The following is a 22,736-nucleotide window of genomic DNA, read 5'->3' as shown; positions in this document are numbered from 1 at the left end:
TATTGAAGGATAGTTACACTGTGGGTGGGTAGTACTGAGGGAGGGGTGGTATTGAGGGACAGTCACTGTGGGGGGTGGTATTGAGGGAGAGTTACACTGTGGGTGGGTAGAACTGAGGGAGGGGTGGTATTGAGGGACAGTCACACTGTGGGGGGCAGGTTTGAGAGAGGGTTACACTGTGGGTGGGTAGTACTGAGGGAGGGTCACACTGTGGGACGGGCAGTACTGAGGGAGGGGTGGTATTGAGGGAGAGTTACACTGTGGGAGGGGTAGTATTGAGGGAGGGGTGGTATTGAGGGAGGGTCACACTGAGGGAGGGGTGGTATTGAGGGAGGGTCACACTGTGGGACGGGCAGTACTGAGGGAGGGGTGGTATTGAGGGAGAGTTACACTGTGGGAGGGGTGGTACATGAACAGTCCATGGACACAACTTCATTACTTTGCTCTCTGCACTATGTATTTATATTTATATATTCTTATTGTAGTGCGAGTAATTTTTATGTCGTGCTCCGCAGAACAATATATTTCAGTGATAATACACCTGATTCCGATGTATGTCGATTTGCTTTACAGGCACCAGATTGTAAAATATCTTGACTAATGCTCTGATGTGGAAGCTACCGTAAGTTTGGGAAGGCAGCATCCTGCCCACAAGGTCGGAATGGCCCTGAAAATTCAAACTGCTGGGGGATCGTTTCACATATGGAAACGTGAAATAATCGTGCCACTCCAAGGGACTGGGAAAAATATTCACAGTGACACGATGACGTGACAAAGAAATGACCCCAAAAGTTGTATACAGTAATTTGAAATATTCGTCTGACTTCGACTATTGGTCCTGACCCATCAACACTGCCTTGTTATTCCTTTTTCCTGCATTATTTATTTATTTTATATTTTATAGTCATTTTAATGTCGCTGCACTGTACTGCTGCCGCAAACTATAAATTTCATGTCATGTAAGTCAGTCGTAAGGGAGTAGAGGGTGCGTCGGTAGGTGGGAGGGAGGCAAAGGGCTTGTTTTTGCTGTTCTGTTATTGTTGTTGGTGTTTTCTGCTGAACACTGTGGGTGTGCCATGTTGTAGGCGGAACGTGTGTTTTTCAATGCAAACTACGTATTTTACCGTCTCAAACAGGAGGAAATCTGCAGATGCTGGAAATTCGTGTGTTGCTGTGTCAGGGTGCGCGCTAGGACCGCTCGGCAGCAGCCGGTTACGGAGAGGGGCGGGGCCAGATAGCGGTACGGCGACAGCGCGCGTTGCCTTCACAACCAAGATGGCTGCCGGCGAGGAGAGGAGGGTAGTCTCGGGATCACCGTTAGTGGCTGTCACCGATAATGAATGAGAGTAGCCGCCGTGGGCGTTTATGTAGTTGGCTGTAGTCTGGCGAAGGGCGCGGGGGTCGGCGCCCCCTGGAGCGGTGAGTGGTGTCCGGTGACCGGCGAGCGGATCGCAGCCGGCACTCCTGTCATAGCGCATGTGCAGCTGGGGCAGATCCCAAACAGCCAATTCCCGGGGATAACGGGAAGGGTCGGCACCGGGGTCATACCGGGAGGGGGGGGGAGGGTCGGCAGCGGGGTCATACCGGGAGGGGGGGAGGGTTGGCAGCGGGGTCATACCGGGAGGGGGGGGTCGGCACCGGGGTCATACCGGGAGGAGGGGGGTCGGCACCGGGGTCATACCGGGAGGGGGGGGAGGGTCGGCACCGGGGTCAAACCGGGAGGGGGAAGGGTCGGCAGTGGGGTCATACTGGGAGCGGGGAGGGGATTCGGCTCCGGGGTCATACCGGGAGAGGGGGGTGGGTTATTAAGTTTGCTGATGACACAAAAGTTGGGGGTGTGTGGATAGTCTGGAGGGTTGTTAGAGGTAACCGAGCCATCGATAGGATGCAGAACTGGAGTGAGAAGTGACATGGAGTTGAAACTAAGTGTGAATTGGTTCATTAGTGGAGTGCACTGCTGGCGGCGGCGGTGGTGGTGGAAACGGATACTGTACAGAGCCTCTTGGATAGGTACATGGAGCTTAGAAAAATAGAGGGCAATGCGCTAGGGAAATTCTAGGCAGCTTCTAGAGTACATGGTCAGCACAACATTGTGGGCCGAAGGGCCTGTAATGTGCTGTCGATTTCTATGTTCTAACATACTGTATCTTGTGTTGGTTCTCAACAGAATGGAAATTCTGTAGTAGCAGATGAAATGCTTGTTGAATGAGGTTGTGAATGGTAGAACAGACATGCTTTTACTTTGAGAACAAACTGTAAAGATTCTCCAAGGGGCGCTTTTGTGGTGTGTGTGTGTGTGTATTCTCATTGCCTGATTGAATATGTCCTTGCATTAAATTCATTTAGGATTTGGCTAGTTTTTCACAATTAGAATTCAGGTTTTGACATTAGTTTTTGAAGAACGTGGGGGGGGGGTGGATTCATTGAAACCTATCAAATATTGAAAGGCCTGGATAGAGTGAATGTGGAGAGGATATGTCTTAAAGTGGGTGAGTATAGGACCAGAGAGCACAGCCTTAATTAAAGGGCATCTATGTAGAACAGAGATGAGGTAGAATTTATTGAGCCAGAATGTGGTGAATCTGTGGAATTCATTGCCATAGGCAGCTGTGGAGGCCAAGTCATTGGGTATACTTAGGGCGGAGGATGATGGGTTCTTGATTAATTAGGATGTCAAAGGCTACAAGGAGAAGGCAAGAGAATGGGGTTTAGAAAGATAAGCAGAGTGGCCGAATTCTGCTTCTATATCTCAAAATCAGAATCAGGTTTATTATCACTGGTATGTGTTGTGAAACTTGTTAACTTAGCAGCAGCAGTTCAATGCAATACATAATGTAGAAGAAGAAAAAATAATAAATAAATCAATTACAGTATACGTGTTACAGCTTATGGTCTTAAATAGTAATTTCAATTTTATATGAAGAATTGGTTGCCAAACTTTTTGATATGTGTCACGTACAGGGGATTTCAGCCAATCTTTAGCAAAATGTGAAGATAATATGAGAATATATATCGACTGAAATGACTGATCAATTTTCAACTGTGACACTTGTTCTATACATGTATGTGTGGGAATTAGATGAGAGTTTCAGGTCTCGAGAATTATTACTGTCATTTCTGTATGCACTTGTCAATAGGGACTTTTCATAAACGATCTCATCTCTTGGTGGGAAGTACTTCTGTGTGAAAAACTTGAAATTTATATGTCATGACAGTTTTGGAGCTATGTAGTGTGTTTAAGGTAATTGGGCAAAATATCTGAATGTTGCTGACATGTTGGATTCTAGAATCTCATCACTTAAGAGGAATTAAACATTTTAAAATACTTTTCTGAATAAACTTCACAGCCACATGGCTGCAACCACAAATGCACAGTTTGGAACTGGCTGAAGCATTAGCTTAAAGTTCTGAACTGGTGATCTGTAACAAGCTGTGAATTGAATGGAACTTTCACTGTTGTTGATCAGTTGTGCATCTGTCTATTCGTAAACAGCGTATTTCCTAAGACACTACCACTATGGCAGTGCTTCCCCACAGACTGGCTAATTTAGTTTTTGTTCCCCGATGCAAGCAGCATTGTTGGCAGCGTGCCAGAGGAGCAGGTGTTTCATTCGCTGCACAGCTTTGTGATTGGTTTCTAGGTGGAGTGATTTACCTGATCTGTGTCTGTACTGCTCTATCATTTGAGAAAACATTCAGTAATTCTAGCCGAACTTACATGAGCTGTGGAAATCTCCCTATTCCCATCATGTGATTGTGGAGCTGTTTTTAAGTTACAAATTCTAATTAAGCATCAGGTTGCTGAGATATCCCCAAAGGTTTTGAAATCACCTCATGTCTGCAGAATCAACAGCCTTGACCTATTTGCACAGCTAGTTGCCGTAGGAAAACACACACAAGGTGTTGAATCAGGATCTGAAGCAGGGTCTTGGCCTGAAACGTCGACTGATTATTCCCCTCCGAGGATGCTGAGCTCTTCTAGCATCTTGTGTCTTGCTGTGAATTTCCAGCATCTGCAGTATCTCTTATGTTTGTGACAGCAGGGAAGCTCTATTAGGAAGTGATTGTAGTTTAACGCTTGTTGCAAAACTAACAGTATTGGTTTAGACCCAGGGCTGTTTGGATGGACTACAGCTTCATTGCAAAGTCAAACCTAGCTTGGAGAGTTGCTCAGCAGCTGTCATTTTCTTTGGATCAACCTGAATGACACAAATGTTAAATACACAGATGTTCAGCCTTTTCTTGCCTTGTTAAAACAAACCAGTTCAGCTTGCTTCCTTACATTTGCATATTTACTTCTGACACAGGGTGCAGCCATTTGGGGTTCATTGAGTTTCTGTCAGTTCTTGTACAATTCCATCAATCCTATTCCCCACTTTATTTGCAGTGATCTATTCCCTCTTGTACTTCCTACCTCCCAATTATGGGGGATAACTTACATTGGCCAAGCAGCACGGTGAGTGAGGGAACAGGAGCAGCTGTAGTTCAATCCATGTCGCTGCATGGAGAGCTCCTCACATCACCAGAGTCAGAGTCAGCTTCTACTTGCTACAGTCTAATACTCTCCTAACCCTGTAACTTTCCAGCTTTCATCCCAGGAATATGTTTTTCCTGATCTGAAATAGAAACATAGAATGGTACAACACAGTACAGACCCTTCAGCCCACAATGTTACGACCCTTTAACCTGGAACGAGCTTCCAGCAGAGGTGGCTGAGGCAGGTTCGATGTTGTCGTTTAAAGTTAAGTTGGATAGATATATCGACAGGAAAGGAATGCAGGGTTATAGGCTGAGTGCAGGTCGGTGGAACTAGGATAGGTTAAGAGTTCAGCACGGACTGGAAGGGCCGAGATGGCCTGTTTCCGTGCTGTAATTGTTATATGGTTATGGTTATATTCTTACATCAATCTCACCCATCCCTCCCATGTACCCCCATTTTTCTTTCATGCAATAATACAAGCTTTAAATTGAGTTTTATTGATCACAACATGGTATATCCATGCTGGAAGGTCTTTTCCTAACTTGAAATTCACATTCCAAGTTAGTAAGAAAGTACTTTTTGGACATTTTGCAGTGAATAAGACTTCATTTCAGGAAGGTTGACTTTGTTTATTAAGGCCACTGACCTGTGTTACTTGTTTTCATGGCTGTGAGATTTGATCAGCAGGAGGTTTGGGCCAAAGGACGAATTTGACAAGTATAACTACATGAACATTTCCTTTTCAAGCAGTCCTTTTTAACATAGCGAACTTTGATTAACTATTGTGTTCGTCGTGGAACATATTAAGTACCTCAAAAATAGTTAAAGGGGCAAATAATGAGAGAAACTTAAAGCAATCATTACATGATGGAATACATTTGGACAGGTGCATAGATAGGAGCGATTTCGGTCAGACATCGTCAGGTGCTACAGGCTTAGCTGGGCATTTTGGCATGGGCGAACTGGCTCTCTGACTTCACTATATAGTGTAAGGCAAGTAAAACTAGGACCCAGTACAGTACGGCAGAGAAATAGGCCCTTTGGCCCACAGTGTTGTGCCAAAATAGTTAAATTAGTAATCAAATGTCCAATTAAATTAATCTCTTTATCCATACACCGTCATTTCTTGCACCTTCCCTTCATGTGACTGAGCTCTGAAATGCCCCCATTGTGTTTGTCTTCACCAGCACCTCAGTCAGCACACAGCACATCCCAGGCACCCACGCTCTGTGTAGTAAAAGGGAAAAAAATGGCCCCACAAATGTCCTTTGAACTTATCCCCTCACCTTAAACACATGTTCTGTGGTATCTGACATTTTTACTGGCTGTCTACTCTTATCTATGCTTCTTATAATCTTCTAAACCTATATCAGATCTCCCCTCAGCCTCCATTACCCCAGAGAAAATAACCCAACTTTATCCAACCTCTCCTTTTAGCACCTACTGCACCCCCTTCAGAGAGTCGACATGCTTCCTAAAATAGGAGCTGAAAGCAACACTCCAGATGCACCCTGACTGGAGTACGTTAAAGCTGCAGCATCCCAAGTCTTGAATTTATTTTCTTGATTAATAAAGGCAAACATGTCATATGCCTTCTTTACATCTTATCAAGGTGTGCAGCCACTTCATGGCTTCTGGTATTGGGGCCATATTATTAACAAGGATAGTGGATTGGTAAGGTTTCAGTACAGCAAATACTGGTTGCAGTGGAATTATTGGGGCTAAAGCAAAATATGACATCAATGAAGGGGGTTGAGTGTATTGTATCGCAGTTGTTGACATAAACAGTAATGAGCCCACAGAGAGAATGCAAAGAGTTGTAGATGGGTTAAATGAGGAAGCAGAAAGATGGAAGATTGAGGCCAGGTGGGGCCATCCATTTTGCGAGAGGAAGAGTGAAAACATTGCCTGGATTGGGGAACATGCCTTATGAGAATAGATTGAGTGATCTCGGCCTTTTCTCCTTGGTGTGACAGAGGATGGGAGGTGACCTGATAGAGGTGTATAAGATGATGAGAAACACTGATCGTGTGGATAGTCAGAGGCTTTTTCCCAGGGCTGAAATGGCTAGCACGAGAGGGCACAGTTTTAAGGTGCTTGGAAGTAGGTACAGAGGGGATGCCAGAGGTAAGTTTTTTACGCAGAGTGGAGAGTGCGTGGAATGGGCTGCTGGTGATGGTGGTGGAGGCGGATATGATAGAGTCTTTTAAGAGACTCCTGGATAGGTACATGGAGTTGGAAAAATAGAGGGCTATGGGTAACCCTAGTTAATTTCTAAGGTACGGACATGTTCGGCACTGCTTTGTGGGCCGAAGGGCCTGTATTGTGCTGTAGGTTTTCTATGTTTCTAGCGTTATATACTGAATGAAAGGGTTAACATTTGAGGGTCATTTGATGACTCTGGACTGGAGAAAAATGAGGGGGGAATCTCATTGAAACCTTTCGAATATTGAAAGGCCTAATTAGAGGTGTAGAGGGGGTAGGTTTCCAATGGTAGGAGAGTTTAGGACCAGAGGGCACAGTATCAGAATAGAAGAACTTTTAGATTAGAGATGAGGAATTTCATTAGCCAAAGGGTGGTGAATATGTGGAATTTGTTGAACAGATGGCTGTGGAAGCCAAATCATTAGGTATATTTACAGAGGAAGTTAATAGGTTCTTGATTAGTAAGGGTGAAAGGTGTCAAAGGTTATAGGGAGAAGGGAGGAGAATGGGGTTGGGGTGAAGAAGGAAAATCAGCCTTGATCAAATAGTGGAGCAGATTCAATGGGCTGAATGGCCTAATTCTGCTCCTATGTCTGGTTTTAAATTATTTGAATCTCCTAAATACTGAAGTTTCAAGAGCTTTTGGTGTCCCATAAGTTAACATGTAGGTACAACAGCTAACTAAGAAGACGTATCTTATATGAGAGGACTACAGAGCTTAACTTTCTTGCAAAGAGCCTGACTGGTAAACAGGAGGAGTAGAAGCCTTGATCAGCTGTGATCATATGTTACTGCATTCACTGAGACATGGTTGAAAGTCTAGGCCTGGCAACATTGCATTTCAGGGGATAGAAACTTTAGGAGGAGTGTAATAGAGGACGGAACATTCGATTATTGATGAAGGAGTCCATCACCACGGTAATGAAGGGGGTTATCTTAGAAAGATTTTCATTTGAAGCTGTATGGGTAGAGTTTTAAAATAAAGAAAGGGTGCTTACTTTGCTGGGATTTTCCTGCAGGTGGGAGAAAGAAGTTGTACAACACACAAGGCTGGAGGAATTCAGTGGGAAAAACATCTTCCATGGGAAGTACACAGTGGACAATGGACTATCCATTTCTCTCCATAGGTGCTGTTTGGTCCTCCGAGCTTCTCCAGCATTTTGTGTATTGCTCCACTCTGCAGATTTGTAGTCTCTTTTGTCTCCATTATTGTCAGGGGAATTCAATTTTCTCAATATTAACTGGGGTTGCCATACTGAAAGGATTAGCTGGGGTGCAAATTTATTGTCTTTCTTGGGAAAGTAGGAAATGAGCCTGATCCAATGGGAGAAGAATTTAGACCTTTGTAGATAAAGTTTAGTGTAGTAATGCAAAGGGATAGTCCAGAAACTTTCCAATTTGGAGCAAGGAAAGAGTGGGGCCATTAGGGACAAAGAGCTTTAATGTATGAGCCAGAGGACATGGGCAAAGACTTAATGAATATCAAAGTTCAAAGTAATGTGTTGATTTAGGAATGAAAGACCATTGTGGTTGGAGATTTCAATTGGGATTGTGAAATTTTAGAGCATGTATTTAACTTTAAAGTTATTAGATAGCGAGGGCAGAAAGGTAGATGAGTCCCTAGAGACTGATGAAATGTATTCCAGACTTATGGTGGCCTTAACAGAGTATTTAAATCTGCTGACTAGCAGTGAGGTACCAGCTGACTGAAGGACAGCAGTTATACTACCTTTACTGTAGAAGGGTATCTATAAGCCAGGCATTCTGGCTAGTCTTACATCAATGGTAGGGAAATTTTTGGAAAGCATTCTGAGAGACCCGATTGAAAGGAAAAAACTGATCAGGAATATTCAGAAATGATTGGTTGGTGGGAGATTCTGTCTGACTAGCGCAGTTAAATTTTTTGAAGAGGTAAGTATACTGATGAGGTTAGAGAAGTTGATGTGGAGTTATGTGGATTTCATTAGGGCTTGATTCCATTATTAAGGACCCCCATCGCCCAGCACATGCCCTCTTCATTGTCACCATCAGGGAGGTGGTACAGGAGCCTGCAGACACACACTGAACATCTTAGGAACAGCTTCTTCCCATTCACCATCAAACTTCTGTTACAGTTGCCAGTTGCAGAGAAAATACAGTGTAGGTAGACAAACAAGATGAAAGAGCCACTGTGAGGTAGAGAGAGAGATCGATCAAGGGTTCATCTTTATCGTACAAGAGGTCCGTTCAATAGTCTTGTAACAGCGGGGATGGAAGCTGTCCTTTAGTGTGGTGGGCACGTGCTTTCAAGCTTTGTATCTTCCGCTCAGTGGGAGAGAGGAGAAAAGAGAATAGTCGGTGGGTGGGGCTCTTTCATTATGCTGGCTGCTTTCTCAAGGCAGTTAGAAGTGTAGAAAATCAATGGAGGCAAGGCTGGTATTCGTTATAGACTGGGCTGTTGTTCACAAAACTGCAGTTGCTTGTGGTCTTGCATAGAGCAATTGCTACACCAAGCTGCAATATATCTGAATAGGATACCTTCTACAATGTATTTTCAAAAAAAAAAATTAGTGAAGGGTCTTTTGGGGCATGCCAAATTTCCTTAGCCTTCCGAGGAAGTAGAGGCACTAGTGTGCTTTCTTGCTTAGCATCTATGTGGTTGGATTAGGACAAACTATCGGTGATATTTATACCTTGAAACTCTCAATCATCTCCACCTTAGTACATTTGATGCAGATTGGGGCATACACTGTGTCACACTTCCTGAAGAAAATGAGCAACTCTTGTGATGGTGACATTGAAGGAAAGATTGTTGTTTTGCCAGCATGTTACAAGGCTTTTTATCTCCATCTCGTATCCTCTTCTGTTAAGAGATGTATATCGGCTTTTTTTTGTCAACTGCACCACTCAGTCCTTTTACACCACTCAGGTCTGCACCCGGTGTTTGTTCACAAAACAAACTTCCTTGTCTGTGACCAACCGTATCTCCACATTTCCTTCCCGAGGCTTGGAGTTCGTAGACTGGATATTGAGAAATAAATATTCTAATATGTGAGGTTATTGTTAAAATAAAGCATTTGCATAAATACAGCCTAAATCTACTCTAATCACCTTCATCATTATGTGACATGTTATGTGATATGGGTGATCATGGTCTTTCCATGACCATGATTGTTCTTGGCAAATTTTTTTACAGAAGTGTTTTGCCATTGCCTTCTGTGAAGTGTCTTTACAAGACGGATGATCCCAGCCATTATCAATCCTCACCAGAGATTGTCTGCCTGGTGTCAGTGGACTTGTGATATGCACCAGCTGCTCATACGATCATCCATCACCTGCAGGCTAGTAGGGGGAAGGGATGCCTTACACCTCCTGTGGTAGAGACAGAGTCTCCACCCCACCACCCAAGACCCTGAACAGTTGCTTAAAATTCTCTTCAATTCTGTTTTGGACCAGAAGCTGGTAGAAAGGAGGGATGAATTTCTGTCGGAAGCTCAATCTTAGATGGATGCATCAGACTGTCCTGGTTGATGGAGTTGAGGGCTTTAACATGGTCAGAACAGGCCAAGTGGATTTGTTGACACTGTTTTCTGCATTTCTTTCTGACTTATCCTCACCATAGAGCCATTAACACGAGATTCTGCTGATGCTAGAAATCCAGAGTAATATACACAAAATGCTGGAGGAACTCAACATTCCTGATGGTCAGGACTGTTCTGATGAAGGGTCTCAGTCTAAAGCTTTGAGTGTTTATTCATTTCCATAGATGTTGCCTGACTTGCTGAGTTCCTCCAGCGTTTCTTGTGTGTTCCTCTCTCCCGCAGCTCTTTCCATAATCGACACAAATTCAGGGAGTCAATGGTGATGACGTTCCTTGTGGCAAACAGCAATAAGACCTTTTTGCATGTCCTGCAACATATCCTTTCTTGAAGATGCTCACAATTGTATTTCTGAGGCGCCCTGGCATGTCCAGGCATTTTCTAGACTGGAGGTTGAGGTTGTGAGTTTGTGATTGAAGTTCCAGGATTTCATCTGGAATACCCTCTATTCTCAAGCCCCTGGTTATTAGTTGCCAAGTGGTCTTTTTAACTTGGTCAGGGGGATGATAAAGTTGGATTGGATGGCTTGCTATGGGACCATGATCATGTCAAGGACAGAGTCACAGTTGAGTCTTTAAACTGTTCCTTCCAATGGACACTGATAATGTTTCTAGAAACATAGAAAACCTACAGCACAATACAGGCCCTTCGGCCCTCAAAGTTGTGCCGAACATGTCCCTACCTTAGAAATTAATAGGCTTACCCATTGCCCTCCATTTTTCTAAGCTCCATGTTCCTATCCAAAAGTCTCTTAAAAGACCTTATCGTATCCGCCTCCACTACCATTGCCACTCAACACTTCCTGCGTAAAAAAAAAAAAACAACTTGCCCCTGACATCTCCTCTGTACCTACTCCCCAGCACCCTAAACCTGTGTCCTCTTCTAGCAACCATTTCAGCCCTGGGAAAAAGCCTCTGACCATCCACATGATCAATGCCTCTCATCATCTTGTACACCTCTATCAGGTTACCTCTCATCCTCCGTCGCTCCAAGGAGAAAAGGCCGAGTTCACTCAACCTGTTTTCATAAGGTATGCTCCCCAATCCAGGCAACGTCCTTGTAAATCTCCTCTGTACCCTTTCTATGGCTTCCACACCCTTCCTGTAGTAAGGCAACCAGAACTGAGCACAGTACTCCAAGTGGGGTCTGACCAGGGTCCTGTATTTCTCTATCAGTTGACCTTTGTTCTTGGCTGTTATTGGGTTGGGCCTAAGGGTGTTTGGGCTACAGATGGACTTGATGGTGTTGAGGATTCCATGCATGGGAATAAATAAGATACCAAATCCACTCTATGTTCATTAGATTAGATTTCATGTACTTGTGGAGCTGTTATTTCCCTTGGTGGACTTTCCAATCCAAGGATACCTCATGTTTGCAATTAATTTGCTCCACAGTCCCTTAGGAATTCTCATTAAGCCAGTGCCAGTTTTTATTCAGAGTCTTTAATTATGGTGAACTTCAGGGTCTGTGGACACTCTGCAGTTTCTCTTAGTTAGGACTGACCTAGTGAACAGATTGCACTAAGCAAAAAACCACAAGATATCTGGTACCACACTAATGATCAGGACATATGAATAAGCATAATGTGTGATTTCTTCAGTACTATAAGTGCCACCCAAGGGACAATGGTGCTCATAGACAAGACTGGACATAAATTTGCAAGGGAGGTGACCAGTATCCACTGGACAAAGCACTTTGGAGAAGCAACTCATTTCTTTACATGCTTGCCCTTGATCCTACTCTGCACTTGCTTTGTCTTTGCTACCACCTCTGACTGATAGAACTCACAAAAAGGCCAGAGACACAAGAACCTCTGGAATCTGGAGCGTAGAACAAATGGAGCAGGAGTTGGGTCTGGCAGTGGCTAAGGCAGTGTTTGTAGAAGCAAAGGCCTTCTCTACATTGGCAAAATTAAAGACTGGATGACTGTTCTGCAGAGCACATACAGTGTGCCAAAATTGGACATCTCGTGCTTTTGGCTACATGCCACTTTAAAATCCCTTTCCATTCATTCACACATTGACCTTCAGTCTTTAGCATTATCCTCTGCATATTGAGGTCAATTGAAAACCTAATGAACAACACCTTAGATTCCAATAATCTCTTCTCAGGCTTCCAGCTAGGTGAAGGTACAGATTATAACCAATGTGTCGATGACAGACTCTGCCATCTTCTCCATACCTGTACCCGACTGGAAGCCCGAGGAGAGTTTATTTGTCATATACGCAGGGAATTCTACTTGGGCAGCTGAACGGCTAATGGTGTGAACATTAAATTTTTCAATTTCAGGTGACCTTTGTTCCATTGCCACTCCTACTTGTCCATCTATGTTCGCTCTCTAATTTCCATCTGTCCATCATTCACACATCTATCCACTTTGGTTTGTTCTCTTCTAACCTACCCTTGTTGTTCTCTCCCTCCCTCCCTCCCTCAAAAATCTGGTTCCTTCTGCCCATTACCCCTCTCTTATGTGTTTTCATCAACACCTACCAAAGTTCTATATGTTTTCACCTATCACCCACCAGCCTCTGGCTCTGAACTGCCTTCCCCCCTCCTCTACCTGGTTCCATCTGCCCATCGCCCCACCCACCCACCTTGCCTCGTTCCACCTCTCACATACCATCCACTGTCTCATACCAACATCTCTTTATACTGGTTATCTTCCCATTACAGGCTCAGTCACAATCCAAAATGTCTGCTTCCACAGATGCTGCTTCACATTCTGAGTTCCTCCAGCTGTTTGTTTTTAATCAAAAAGGCCATTTGTCAACTGAAGGGCAAGGTCTAGGGACAATCAGGAGCCCTGCTGAACTTCTGAGAAGATACAGAGGAACTTCAGTTGAGACATTATCAGAAAACAGCCGAGTTTGCTGCAAAGACCTTCATTATGTTTTCCTGTGGCAACATAGAGTAGGTTTTCCAGATACCTTCCTCAAGTTGGCATTTGAATGTGAAATGGAAGAGTTTTATTCTACAGTTGACTATCCTGTGCTCACTAAGACGGCTGTATTTGCACTGGGTGTTTGGAATTGTGACTGTGTAAACACTTAAAGTAAGTTAAAGATTTGAGTGCATTGAGCAACAAGAAAGGACAGTAGATGAAGTGATCAATAGAGTAATGAGTATAGGCATGATTTTAACTGGCTATTCAGATACAAGTTAAAGCATAATGAATATGTACACTTAACCCTCAGTTATTTGGAGTAATGAGAAATTGTGCAGACATAGTTAATGCGAAAACTCCTTCAACCACAGTGAAAGGAGTCTAGACACAGTACCACCGTGTCAATAAACTTCCATGTTTCTGAAATCATTAATCACTTCTTAATTCAAGCTAACAATAATAATTGCACTTCATTTCAATTACAGTTAATAGAATATTTCTGTTCTCTTATGTTATTTAATGTATTTTCACTAAACACTTTTCAGATGTAGGCATTTGAAATCTGATAAAGAACCTTTAAACCAAGCATGAATAACCTGTAACCAGTACATTAGTTGCTGGTTAATCAAGTATGCACAATTTGAAAATGTGTAACACAAGGATATGGCAAGAAGATGAATGTTGAAGGAACTGACACTCAGTTTTATGATTGCATCATCTGTTCCCCTTGCAAGAGTGAAAAGATAGTTGCCTCTTACAAAAATGGAAGTGAGCGCTGTATATTGTGCAAGATAACAGGAAATGTTTTGACATGATTAAAGCCCTCTGGTTTTGGGTATATGCTTACTGTTTTAAAGTAAACCAAACTTCCATCATGGAGTACTTGCCATTTCGTTTGAAATTTATGGTGCTGTTAATGCATGTCATGTCATTGTGTTATATGGGGTGAACTACAGGTCTTCATTGAAATAGTGCATTGTTCCCTTATACTTTAACTGAAGTAAACTAGTTTGCCATCTCAAAAATATGTGCCCTTTCATTAATGAAAGGATGGCATTGCTTACAGATTGTCAGATGTTTTTGAAGATTTCTCTGCAAGTTTATCCAGAATAAATGTAAAGTGTAAGTGTTTATTACAACCGTGAGGAATTGGATTGTGCCACTGCTCTATGTACCGTTCTTACACATCTGGAAAAGAAGGATGCTTAAGTGAGAATGCTGTTCTTGGACTACAGTTCAGCATTCAACACCATAATTCCATCCAGGCTCAACAAAAAGCTCAAAGACCTCGGCCTTGACCTCACCTTGTGCAGCTGGATCCTGGACTTCCTGTCAGATTGCCGGCATGTGGTAAGAGTGGGCTCCCTCACCTCCACCCCTCTGACTCTCAGGCCTGTGTACTAAGTCCCCTCCTTTATACCCCGTATACCCATGACTGTGTCACTACCCACAGCTCTAATCTGCTAATTAAATTTGCTGATGACACTACATTGATTGGCCTAATCTCAAACAACGATGGGGTGGCCTACAGGGAAGAAGTCATCTCTCTGACACAGTGACATCAAAAAAACAACCTCTCCCTCAATGTCGCAAAAACAAAGGAGCTGGTTGTGGATTACAGAAGGAATGGAGATGGGCTAACCCCTATTGACATCAATGGGCCTGGGGCTGAGAGGGTAAACAGCTTTAAGTTCCTTGGCATCCACATCACCGAGGTCCTCACCTGGTTTGTACACACCAGCTGTGTGATGAAAAAGGCACAACAGCACCTCTTTCACCTCAGACAATAGACAATTGGTTGAGGAAGTTTGGTATGGGACCTCAGATCCTAAGAACTTTCTACAGCAGCACGATCAAGAGCGTCCTGTCTGGCTGCACCACTGCCTGGTATGGGAACTGTACTTCCCTCGATCGCAGGATTCAGCAGAGAGTGGTGCAGACAGCCCAGCGCATCTGTACTTGTGAACTACCCATGATTCAGGACATTTACAAAGACAGGTATGAGAAAAGGGCCCAAAGGATCATTGAAGACCCGAGTCACCCCAGCCACAATCTATTCCAGCTGCTACCATCCGGGAAACAGTTCCGCAGCATAAAAGCCAGGACCAATGGGTTCCGGTACAGCCTCTTCCACCAGGCCATCAGACTGATTAACTCACGCTGATCTGAGTGTATTTCTATGTTACATTGACTGTTCTATTTATTATAAATTACTATGGCATTGCACATTTAGACGGAGATGTAACGTAAAGATTTTTACTCATGTATGTGAAGGATGTAAGAATAAAGTCAATTCAATTCAATAACTGCATATATGTGATGAATTATCCAAAATGAAGGGTAAGGTATGATCTTTCAGCAAAGATCTGCAAACCATTTCCTAGTAATGTTCTACTATATGGGACAGATATAGTTGAGTACGAGTCAGCACTATCAAGATTCATGGAATTCAGAGTATGGTCTTACGCCACTTTCTCCTTGCTCATATAACTGGGCACATTCCTGATTTGGAGTTTTAACCCAGAACATGGACAGTTCTTATCCCACCGATGCAGCTCGACGCGCTGGGTTCCTCCAGCAGTTAGTCTGTTGCAAGCAACAACAGGAGGTCACTTACCTCCTTATGTATGCTCAATAAATTCATGCCAAAAACTGGGGATCTACGGAGGGGGGGGGGAAACAATTTCAACTCATCTGGCTTATTTTTAATTAGTGAAAGAGAAAGCGGGTTAGAGTTAGTAAGCAATACACATCAAAGTTGCTGGTGAACGCAGCAGGCCAGGCAGCATCTCTAGGAAGAGGTACAGTCGACATTTCGGGTGGAGACCCTTCATCGGGACTAACTGAAGGAAGAGTTAGTAAGAGATTTGAAAGTGGGAGGGGGAGGGGGAGATCCAAAATGATAGGAGAAGACAGGAGGGGGAGGGATGGAGCCAAGAGCTGGACAGGTGATAGGCAAAAGGGATATGAGAGGATCATGGGACAGGAGGCCCAGGGAGAAAGAAAAGGGGGAGGCAGGGAAATACCCAAAGGATGGGCAAGGGGTATAGTCAGAGGGACAGAGGGAGAAAAAGGAGAGAGAGAGAAAGAATGTGTACATAAATAACGGATGGGGTACGAGGGAGAGGTGGGGCATTAGCGGAAGTTAGAGAAGTCAATGTTCATGCCATCAGGTTGGAGGCTACCCAGACGGAATATAAGGTGTGTCTCCAACCTGAGTGTGGCTTCATCTTTACAGTAGAGGAGGCCGTGGATAGACATATTGGAATGGGATGTTGGAATTAAATGTGTGGCCACTGGGAGATCCTGCTTTCTCTGGCAGACAGTGCGTAGGTGTTCAGCAAAACGATCTCCCAGTCTACGTCGGGTCTCGCCAATATATAGAAGGCCACATCAGGAGCACCGGACGCAGTATATCACCCCAGCCGACTCGCAGGTGAAGTGTCACCTCACCTGGAAGGACTGTCTGGGGCCCTGAATGGTGGTAAGGGAGGAAGTGTAAGGGCATGTGTAGCACTTGTTCCGCTTACAAGGATAAGTGCCAGGAGGGAGATCAGTGGGGAGGGATGGGGGGGACGAATGGACAAGGGAGTCGCGTAGGGAGCGATCCCTGCGGAAAGCAGAAAGTGGGGGGAGGGAAAGATGTGCTTAGTGGTGGGATCCTGTTGGAGGTGGTGGAAGTTACGGAGAATAATATGTTGGACCCGGAGGCTGGTGGGTGGTAGGTGAGGACCAGGGGAACCCTATTCCTAGTGGGGTGGCAGGAGGATGGAGTGAGAGTAGATGTGCGTGAAATGGGGGAGATGCGTTTGAGAGCAGAGTTGATGGTGGAGGAAGGGAATTTAAAGTTCCCTTTAAAGTTAGTAAGTTGTGAGCATTCTGTTGGTGCTGGAAACCTGGACACAAGTGCCACATTTCATTGTGTTTAAATGTACATGTGACAAATAAAGGTTAAGTTTTAATTGGTGCAGCTAAGTCTCAAAGGTTGAGTTTTAAACCTTAGTCTCTGCTTAAACATCCTCTCGACATTCACCCAATCTTGTGTATTTCAGATTTAATCTTGATGCCTGTGCCCCATTCTGTTGCCCATTCTTCACCTCACTAGTTTTTGAAAAATATGGCATTTAGCTCATAAAGTTTATAAAGGAGCTCTCTGGCTTTCCCTCTCCTTTCACAGGATCACCCCTGGTGATGGTTTTACATTTTAATATATGAAGGCACAAGTAGTCAGTTGTGATTAGTAATTAAATTTCCCAGTGTTTTCTGACTGAACCTATTTGATCACCATTGCCCTTCAGAACAGATGACTCATTGCTTATCTGAACATGGACAGTTACTGGAAGGGAGGTGTGATGCAAGCCACGATGAAATGTTGAACACAGTTTGGTGTTGTTCAGCTGCTTGCAGCTAGCATAGACTGTGCTAACCTGACATTGGAATAGGAACAAACATGGAACTTTGAATGTCAACATGTGACATGTTAAGCATAAGATTCCTCTTGTTCTGTTCCCTGGTTTGTTCCTTTATTCTTGAAAGTGACGTCTGTTGGATGTTCATCTGTGTACTGGAGTCAGCCGGTGTTTATAAGTCTTGCCTATCCAACTTATCAACTTGTAAAACGTTTTTTTTTCAGGAATGTACATGCTGCAGAATAATGGACATTTTAATTTAATTAAAAAATACATGTTCTTAGATTGCTTTCATTGTGTTATATGAGAGTCTGATCAGATAGGAAGGGAAAACTATAGGAGTTTCAGGAATGAGTGTTCATTTTTTCAACTAAGTACCACAGTCGCGTAAGCTTTTTAATTCATAACTAATTTTTTTAAATTCCCTTTTTCTGATTGTGGGAATCAAATTTCTCTCTTGTAGAACATTTATATTGAATGTTAATATTGAAAGACAGCCACGATAGTAGGAGTGTGATTCCTTAAGTCGAGTTTGATGTTCTCCTAAGGATTCTCTATTGGTGAAGGCCGATCAGGGATCTATGTATTCTGGTGAGTTTGGGCAAAGAGTCTAGTTTCTTTGCTTCTGACTGCATATATTGATCATCTGGACATGGTGACTAGCGGCTTCCAGGCCTCATAATTTTTCCACTTTCACCACTTGCTGCTGACTTAATTCAGGACGTTGGGGGGAGTTCCCTTATGGAGAACGCCTCTGCGTGACTTTGTTTAATGTGGGAACGCAGATGCACAGACAGCCACCACACAGTGTTTGACAGGTTGGGGTCAGGGTTCAGAGGTGTGGAGAGGAAGGTGACTAGGGACCCTTCACTTCTGCAGCCTTCCTCCACCTTCACTGCTGTTGTGATGCATCACTATCTTCTGCTAAATCTTCATAGTAAATACAAGAAACACAACAGAATCAATGAAAGACCACAGCCAACAGGACAGACAATAACCAATATGAAAAAAAAACAAACTGCAAATACAAAAAGAAAGAGAAAAAAAGAAGTAATAATAATAAAGAAATGAGCAATAAATATCAAGAACATGAGGTGAAGATTCTTTGAAAATGAGTGCAGTTCAGTGTTGGGCCGAGTGAAATGATCCCCTCTGGTTGAATCAGTCTTTGTCTAAAACCTCCCCCTTGACCTTACTGTGACACACAACATTCCCACTCAACATCTGCATGTTCCTCCTTCTTTCATTCTTCAACTCATTCGTTATTATTTTGAGGATGTTCTGGCAAGGTCTGCAGTTATATCCATCTCCATTTGCTGCCCTGAACTGAGTGGTTTGTTGGAGTTTTTGGAGTTCAGTAACTATCTACAACATTCTATGTCAGTGCTCACATTGTGCCAAGCAGATGGTAAATTCACCTCTGAAGAGCATTAACCAGCTGGCTTCCAAATGCATTCTGCTCAGTTCAGGAAATGCATTGATGATGTGTGTTTTTTTAAAACTTATTTCAATTCTTTAAGTACCTGAGTAGGATTCAGATTTCACTCTGGATGTCTGTTCAGGTTCAGTGGGCCAAATGGCCTTATTCTGTTCCTATATCTATGTCCTATAGTCTATCGATTGTTACAACGCCATACTATCTTGTCCCTTTGGATATTTCTGGGAAAGAAGGAGGTATATTCGTAACTGCATTACAAAACTTATTGGAGATTTATATCTGTATTTCTGATTTTTTTTTCTTACTATGCCAAAGGGTTGCAAATTTCCTGTTGGTAAAGGAATTATGCAACAACGTATGCTTTCCTTCAATATTTGCTGGCAATCATTTAAACAAAAACAACTTCAACTTGCCCACAGGAGATGTCCCCAACATTGAACCTCTTCAACACACACACAATGCTGGACTCTCTTCCATAGATGCTGCCTGGCTTGCTGAGTTCCTCCAGCATTTTGTGTGTACAGTATTGCTTGAATTTCCAACAACTGCAGATTCTCTTGTTTGAACCTATTAGTCATTTAAGAGGTGGTACTTCTAGATAGATGCTTCATTGATCTCAAAGGAAATTATAGTGTCACAGTAGGATTACAAGTGCAGAGATATAAATATTAGAAGAGAAGTAGAAATAAAAAATAAATTACCACAAACAGTCTAACTTCCCCAGATATAGGCTGACTCATTATAGAGCCTAATGACCTCATATAGCGCACTTTGGAGCAGCGCAATTGTCCTAGTATATTACTAAAAGCTCTCCTCTGTCCAGTCAAGGTGGCATGCAGAAGGTGACAAACGTTGTTCAGAATTGCCAGGATTTTCCATCGGGACTTTTGTTCTACCACAGCCTCCAGTGTGTCCAGTTTGACTCCTATAACAGAATCAGCCTTTCTAATCAGTTTATTGAGCCTGTTGGCATCACCCGTGTTGATGCCCTTGCCCCAGCACACCACTGCGTAGAAGATTGTACTGGTGACAACTGCTGGTAGAACATGTGAAGGAGAAACCTATATACTCCAAAGGACCTCAGTCTCCTCAGGAAGTAGAGGCAACTCTGGCCCTTGTACACAGCCTCTGTGTTGGTGCTCCACTTAAGTCTGTCATCCAGGTGCACCCCCGGAATATTAAATGGAGTCTCTGATTTAAAGTGCAATAGATGAGCACAGATGATGATAATACAGTCCAGCCAACTTCAAATTGTTGTCAATTTACTGTAGTGTTATGGCTCAATATTCCTTTCAGACTCAATCTGGTTTTGGAAAGACAAAGCAACACACAAAATGCTGGAGTAACTCAGAAGGTCGGGCAGCATCTATGGAAATGAATAAGCAGTTAACGTTTCGAGCTGAAACCCATCGTCAGGCTGGTGAATTCTGAAGAATGGTTTCGACCCCCAGAGGTGCTGCCTTGCCTGCTGAGTTCCTTCAGGGTTTTATGTGTGTTACTGTGGATTTCCAGCATCTGAAGAATCTCTTAGTTTTGGAAAGACAGAATCTCAAGCTGTACTTCAAAATAAAAACTGAAAATGCTAAAAACACTGAGCAGGTCAGACAGCATCAATGGGATGAGAAACAATTTTAATGCACAAGGTCAAAGACACTGTTCTTATGAATGATAATTGACCTAAAATGTTAATTCTGCTCTGTTTCTACAGATGCTGCCTGACCTTTGGAGTGTTTATAGCACTTTCTTTTATTTATATCTAGCATCTGCATTTTGACTTTCTAAGCTGTGACAATGTAACGTCAAATGTCAACCGCATCGCTAAACATCCAGCTCATCAACCAGATGAGCCAACTTAAGCAACACAGTATTGACTAATACCAGTTCTCTTTGATTCCTGCTTTTTATTAGACTCATGATTCCCTAGTGTTTCTGAGAAGATATTTCCCATAAAGGCAGAAATAAAATATTTAATTGCTCTGCTCTTTCTTTGTTTGTCATGATAAATTCTCCCATTTCTGACTGAAGTACCTACATTTGTCTAATTCTTACAACTATATAAGACCTTGGTCAGACCCCACTTGGGTCACTTCATTACAGAAAGGATATGGATACTACAGAGAGAATGCAGAGGAGATTTACAAGGATGTTGCCTAGATTGGAGAGCATGTCTTATGAGAATAGGTTGAGTGAACTTAGCCTTTTCTCCTTGGAGTGACGGAGGATGAGAGGTGACCTGATAAAGGTGTGTAAGTTGATGAGAGGCATTGAGCATGTGGATAGCCAGAGGCTTTTTCCCAGGGTTGAAATGGCTAACATGAGTGGGCATGGTTTTAAGGTGCTTTGAAATAGGTACTGAGGGGATGTCAGGGGTTAAGTTTTTCACAGAAAGTGGTGGGTACGTGGAATGCACTGGCGGTGGTGAAAGCAGATACAATAGGGTCTTTTAAGAGTCTCTTAGAGGTTAGAAAAATAAAGGACTATGCGCTAGGGAAATTCTAGGCAGTCTCTAGAGTAGATTACATGGTTGGCACAACATCGTGGTCTGAAGGGCCTGTAATGTGCTGTAAATTTCTATGTCTTGCACCCTGGTTGAAGCTTTTACAATTTGTTTTCATGTATCTTACAAGTGTACTGTAGTGTAGTGATTCAGCTTGTAGACGTGCCATCTCACAGTGACAGATGCTCAGCTGCTTTGTGAAGTTTGCACATTTTCCCTGTAGCCATATGAGTTACCTCTAGTTTCCTACCACATCCCAAAGATATGTGGGCTATTTGGTTAATTGTCCCCCAGAAATTACCCCTAGTGCGAGAGTGATTAGAATGATCTGGGAGAGAAAGGTAGGGATATGTTCAACACAGCTTTGTGGGCTGAAGGGCTTGTATTGTGCTGTAGGTTTTCTGTTTCTATGTTTAGAATCAAGAAGAAAGTATGAATATCAGATTAGTGTAAATGTGTGAGTCATGGTTAGTGTGGGCACAATGGGCCAAAAGGCCGGTTTCTGTTCTCTTTGGCTGATCAATCTCTCGAATTATTTTGCTGAATTTAAAACCACTGGTTATCCTCAGGCTTAGTGGCAACTTTGCACAACTCCTCTTTCAATCTATTAGTAAAAATCTAATGAGGTACTGAAGCCTGTAAGTCCCACAGCAGGTTCAAGAACACCAACTTCCTTTTAACCCTTTGGTTCTTGAACAAACCTGCATAACCATAGTCACTACCTCAATATAGCAACTCTGTGACCATCTTGCACTACAGTGGACTTTGTTTTTATTGTAATTCTGCTCTTCCTCGTATAATTGGATCTTTGTGTGAATGTGTATTTGATGCTCCGCACCTCTGCTGCTGTAAGTTTTTAATTGCACCTGTGCATACATGTACATATGACAATAAACTCAACTTTGACTTTTAATATCCTTAACAATTCTTAGCATGATTAAAACACATTTTTCATAAGAAAATAGTATCTAACTATTGCTGATCCTACATTCTATTGCTCATCTGTTGTCATGTCTCAATCTTCAATGGCCAACGCACTCCTTAATGCTTTTGCTTTGTTTAGATTTAGGACTCTAGTTTCAGAATGAACTAATTTATGAAGGATTTTATCATGTTGTGGTCCCTTTTCCTTAATGAACCTTCCACAACAAGATTTTTAATGAATGCTTTCTCGTTGCGCACTACTCAGTGTAGGATGGCCAACAGCCTCATTGCCTCCTCAGCACCCTAGTCTAGCAAAATCAG

At 43.0% G+C, this 22,736-nt stretch overlaps 1 protein-coding gene across 4 annotated transcripts in view; it reads left to right on the top strand.

Annotated features, from left to right (window-relative positions):
• The first annotated feature begins 445 nt into the window (after positions 1–445).
• dennd4a (DENN/MADD domain containing 4A) overlaps positions 446–22,736 on the top strand; it is a 161,973-nt gene continuing 139,682 nt past the window's right edge. The window contains exon 1 of one of the 4 annotated variants that reach the window (XM_072277956.1): positions 446–1,419. The gene's annotated coding sequence lies outside the window, so the exon portion shown is untranslated. The remainder of the gene's footprint in view (positions 1,420–22,736) is intronic. The other 3 variants (XM_072277959.1, XM_072277955.1, XM_072277957.1) reach the window with 3 other exon arrangements.

This window comes from Mobula birostris, chromosome 14, assembly GCF_030028105.1.
Source record: "Mobula birostris isolate sMobBir1 chromosome 14, sMobBir1.hap1, whole genome shotgun sequence".
NCBI lineage: Eukaryota > Metazoa > Chordata > Chondrichthyes > Myliobatiformes > Myliobatidae > Mobula > Mobula birostris.
Note: the sequence above shows the minus strand (reverse complement) of the source record. Positions and strands in the feature narration are given on the sequence as shown.